The sequence below is a fragment of the Trichomycterus rosablanca genome, chromosome 26, assembly GCF_030014385.1.
Source record: "Trichomycterus rosablanca isolate fTriRos1 chromosome 26, fTriRos1.hap1, whole genome shotgun sequence".
Taxonomy (NCBI): Eukaryota; Metazoa; Chordata; class Actinopteri; order Siluriformes; family Trichomycteridae; genus Trichomycterus; species Trichomycterus rosablanca.
Genome location: NC_086013.1, coordinates 9013550 through 9019362, shown reverse-complemented (window position 1 = coordinate 9019362; position 5813 = coordinate 9013550). Strand labels below are relative to the sequence as shown.

At 39.2% G+C, this 5813-nt stretch overlaps 1 long non-coding RNA gene across 1 annotated transcript; it reads right to left on the bottom strand.

Annotated features, from left to right (window-relative positions):
* Window positions 1-3728: 3728 nt before the first annotated feature.
* Window positions 3729-4985, bottom strand: LOC134303654 (uncharacterized). Its single transcript, XR_010007684.1, has 3 exons — window positions 4942-4985; window positions 4802-4863; window positions 3729-4210 (listed from the first exon to the last, which is right to left on the bottom strand). It is a non-coding gene; the product is annotated as an uncharacterized LOC134303654 (long non-coding RNA).
* Window positions 4986-5813: the final 828 nt, after the last annotated feature.

Sequence of the window (5813 nt, the reverse complement as noted above, 5' to 3'; positions counted from 1 at the left end):
GGACCTAAACAGACCTTAATGGACCCTAACAGACCTTACTTAACCTTACCAGACCCCAATACACCTTAACAAGACTTAAAGGTCCTTAACAGACCTTAAAAGACCTTAAATGGCTTTAATAGACCTTAACAGACCTTACTAGACCTCAACAGGCTTTACTGGACCTTAACAGACCTTAAGGGACCTAAACAGACTTTATTGGACCTAAAAAGACCTTACAACACCTTACCAGACCTTACAACACCTTATTAAGACTTACAGGACCTTAACAGACCTTAATAGACCTTAAATGGCTTTACTTGACCTTAACAGACCTTACAAGACCGTAACAAGCCGTACTCGACCCTAACAGACCTTACTGAACCTTACCAGACCTTAAAACACCTTAACAAGACTTAAAGGACCTTAACAGACCTTAAATGGCTTTAACAGACCTTAAATGGCTTTAATAGACCTTAACAGACCTTAACAGACCTTAACAGACCTTACTAGACCTTAAAAGGCTTTACTGGACCCGAACAGACCTTACTGGACCTTAACAGACCTTAATGGACCTTAACAGACCTAAATGAACCTAAACAGACCTTAAAGGACCTAAACAGACCTTAATGGACCTAAACAGACCTCACTGGACCTTACCAGACCTTACAACACCTTATTAAGATTTACAGGACCTTAACAGACCTTAATAGACCTTAAATGGCTTTACTTGACCTTAACAGACCTTACAAGACCGTAACAAGCCGTACTCGACCCTAACAGACCTTACTGGACCTTAACAGACCTTACTGGACCTTAACAGACCCTTATAGACCCTAACAGACCTTACTGGACCATAAAAGGCCATATTAGACTTTAACAGAACTTACTGGACCTTAAAAGACCTTACTGAACCTTAACAGACCTTATTGGACCTTAACAGACTTTACTAGACCTTAAATGGCTTTACTGGACCCTAACAGACCTTACTGGACCTTTAAAGTCTTTACTGGAACTTAAAAGACCTTACTGGACCTTAATAGGCCTTTCTAGACCATAACAGACCGTAATGGACCTTAAAAGATCTAACTGGACCTAAACAGACCTTAATAAACCTAAACAGACCTTAATATACCCTAACAGACCTTAATGGATTTTACCAGACCTTACTACACTTTATTAAGCCTAACAGGACCTTAAAAGACCTTAATAGATCTTAAAAGGCTTTACTAGACCTTAACAGACCTTACTAGACCTTAACAAGCATTACTAGACCCTAACAGACCTTACAGGACCTTAAAAGACCTTACTGGACCTTAACAGACCTTAATAGACTTTAAGAGATCTTACTGGACCATAACAGACCTTACTGGACCTTAACAGGCCATACTAGACTTTAAGAGATCTTACTGGACCATAACAGACCTTACGAGACCTTAAATGGCTTTACTAGACCTTAACAGACTTAACTAGACCTTAACAGGCCTTACCGGACACTAACAGACCTTACAGGACCTTAACAGACTTTACTGGACCTCAAAAGACCTTACTGGACCTTAACAGACGTTAACGGATCTCAACAAACTTTAATAGAACCTAACAGACCTTACTGGACCCTAAGAGATATTACTAGACTTTAACAGGCCATACTAGACCTTAAAAAACTTTACAGGACCTTAACAGACCTTACTGGACCTTAAAAGACCTTACAAGACCTTAACAGACCTTCCTGGACCTTAACAAATTTTATTGGACCTTACCAAAACTTAATACACGTTAACAAGCTTTACAGGACCTTAACAGACCTTTATAGACCTTAAATGGCTTTAATAGACCTTAACAGACCTTAATATACCTTAAAAGGCTTTACTGGACCCTAACAGACCTTACTGGACCCTATTAGACCTTACTGGACCCTAAAAAACCTTACTGGACCTTAACAGACCTTAATGAACCCTAAAAAATATTACTGGACTTAAACACACCTTAATGGATCCTAACAGACCTTACTGAACCTTACCAGACCTTAATACACCTTAACAAGACTTAAAGGACCTTAACAGACCTTAAATGGCTTTAATAGACCTTAACAGACCCTACTGGACCTTAACAGGCTTTACTGGACCCTAACAGACCTTACTGGACCTTAACAGACTTACATGGACCTTAACAGACCTTAATTGACCTTAACAGACCTCAATGGACCTAAACAGACCTTAATGGACCTAAACAGACCTTAATGGACCTAAACAGACCTTACCAGACCTTACAACACCTTATTAAGACTTACAGGACCTTAACAGACCTTAATAGATCTTAAATGGCTTTACTTGACCTTAACAGACCTTACAAGACCGTAACAAGCCTTACTGGACCCTAACAGACCTTACTGGACCTTAACAGACCTTACTGGACCTCAACAGACCCTTATAGACCCTTATAGACCCTAACAGACCTTACTGGACCTTAACAGATCTTACTGAACCTTAACAGGCCATATTAGACTTTAACAGAACTTACTGGACCTTAAAAGACCTTACTGGACCTTAACAGACCTTACTGGACCTTAACAGACTTTACTAGACCTTAAATGGCTTTACTAGAACTTAACAGACCTTACTAGACCTTAACGGGCTTTACTGGACCCTAACAGACATTACTGGACCCTAAAAGACCTTACTGGACCTTAACAGACCTAACTGGACCTTAACAGACCTAACTGGACCTTAACAGACCGTAATGGACCTTAACAGACCTTAATGGACCTAAACAAACCTTAATGGACCTAAACAGACCTTAATGGACCTAAACAGACCTTAATAGACCCAAACAAACCTTAATGGACCCTAACAGACCTTACTGGATCTTAACAGACCTTACTGGACCTTAACAGACTTTACTGGACCTTAAAAGACCTTCCTGGACCTTAACAAACTTTACTGGACCTTACCAGACCTTACTACATTTTAACAGGCCTTACTGGACCTTAACAGACCTTACTAGATTTAACAGGCGTTATTGGACCTTAACAGGCTTTACTGGACCTTAACAGGCCTTACTGGACCTTACCAGGCCTTACAGGACCTTAACAGACTTTACCAGACCTTAACAGGCCTTAATGGACATTAACAGATTTTACTAGACCTTAACAGGCCTTACTGGACCTTAACAGACCTTACTAGAACTTAACAAGCCTTACTAGATCTTAACAAGCCTTACTGGACTTTAACAGGCCTTAATGGACTTTAAAAGGCCTTTCTAGACCTTAAAAGGCCTTAATGGACCTTAACAGACCCTACAAGACCTTAAAAGGCCTTACTGGACCTTAGCAGGCCTTACTGGACCTTAACAGGCTCTACTGGACCTTAACAGGCTCTATTAGACCTTAACAGACCTTACTAGACCTTAACAGACCTTAATAGACCTTAACAGACCTTAACAGACCTTACTGGACCCTAACAGGCCATACTAGACCTTAACAGACCTTACTGGACCTTAACAGGCCATACTAGACCTTAACAGACCTTATTGGACATTAACAGACCATACAGGACCTTAACAGACCTTCCTGGACCTTAACAAACCTTACTGGACCTTACAATACCTTACTAGACCTTAAAAGGCCTTAATAGACCTTAAAAGGCCTTAATAGACCTTAACAGACCTTAATAGACCTTATCGAGCCTTACTACACCTTAACAGGTCTTAATGGACCTTACTGTAGCACCTAAGCTTACTAATAACAAAAGGGTAGTAACACTTAACTAGGTTCGAAAAGCGGTACACCTTGAAATTAAGAGAGGAGGTGAAGTTGAACAATTAACACATTTATTGCTACACAAGCAATGAATTAGTGTATTAGCAATGAATTAGTGCATAAAACTTAGAAATAAAGAAATAAAATAGAGCTCTTAAAAATAAAAATTATGTTAAGTGCAAGAGATCTTCAATTCAATACCACTCCTTTTTTTTAAAGAGGTATGGATTCCAAAGTTCAGTTCTAGTCCTTGAATGTAAATTAAAGGTGTTTCCTATGGCTGTTCTACCCGGGTAGAGTAATTAGTGTAAGTAAGTTCTTATCTGATGCTGGGCAAAACTCTGATAAATCCGCTGTCTCCTGTAAACGGTCTTAACGGTAGGCCACACCGCTTCTTTGACCGTCAGCAGTTCACAGGGCTGGGCTCGCCATCACAATCCTCCGAGTCTTTCTGTGTCTCTAAGAAAAAACAATCTACACAGATAGTGCAGAACAATGAATACTCATATTCTTTTATGTTCCCTAAAATGAGATCTTAAGTCCTTTTCTTCATTTCAGCACTGACTTTATTTTAGCACTGACTAATGAATTACTATTCTTTTCCCACTTTTTAGCTGTAACATGTCCAATTATCCCTTTATACATGAATATGAATTGAACCATCACAAACTCTAATAACATGTACATTCTGATAACCAAAATATATTCAATCATAGCACAGTTATGCTGTAAATAATTAAGATGTATCAATCTAACCAAACTAAATGACTTAACCAAACATGTGCACTGTGCCTTTAAGGCTCCACCACGCTATTAGTAATTCTACTCGCTAACCAGCCACTAACTAGCAATTAGCGCTAACTAGCGATTAGCACTAGCTAGCGATTAGCGTAGCTATACTTTTACAGCATTTCTACAAGCATTAAAGAACATTTTCATAACTCCGATTGGTTTTTTATTCCTTCCATTTCTAATTTAAAGCATATGAACTCAAAAGTAAGATGTACTCTCCCTTTATAGTGAATAGCTAGGCTATCAAAACAGAAAACTTGTGTTTCCACTCACCGGAGTTTCAAACACTTATTACTTGACAGAAAACTGCCTCCCTCACGTTCACAGCTGGAATTCTGGTTATAAAAACAGTTTATTAGCTCTAATATATGCTAAAATTCAATATTTAGAACCATTATGTAGTATTTTTGTACCGAATATTGCTCAGCTGGTCTGCAGCACGTTGCAAAATCTCTCAAGCCAAAAAGGAAAACCAACAAAAGTAACGTCTTTTTATACAACTGCGCCCTCTTTTGGGGACAACAAGTAATTACACCTCTTAAATGACAAGGTTTTAGTAGCTAAATATTTCATATGGGTTGCATTACCAGACCTTACTAGACCTTACTGGACCTTAACAAGCATTACCAGACCCTAACAGACCTTACTGGACCTTAACAGACCATACTGGACCTTAACAGAACATAAGAACATTACCAGGTCTTACTACACCTTAAAAGGCCTTACTGGACCTTAATAGACCTTAATAGATTTTACAGGCGTTATTAGACCTTAACAGGCCTTACTGGACCACAAAAGGCCTTAATGGACCTTAACAGGCCTTACTGGACCTTAAAAAGTCTTACAACACCTTAACAGGCCTTACTGGACCTTAACAGGCATTAATGGATTTTAACATGCCTTACTACACCTTAACAGACCTTACTGGTCCCTAACAGACCTTACTGGACCTGAAAAGACCTTACTGGACCCAAAAAGACTTTACTGGACATTAACAGACCTTACTGGACCATAACAGACCTTAAAGGACCTTAACAGACGTTACTGGACCATAACAGACATTCATGGACCTTAACAGACCGTAATGGACCTTAACAGACCTTAATAGACCCTAAAAGACCTTACTGGACCGTAACAGACCTTACTGGACCTTAACAGACCTTAATAGACCTTAACAGACCTTAATAGACCTTAAATAGCTTTACTGGACCTTAACAGACCTTACTGGACTTTAACAGGCCATACTAGACCTTAACAGACCTTACTGGACCTCAACAGACCTTAG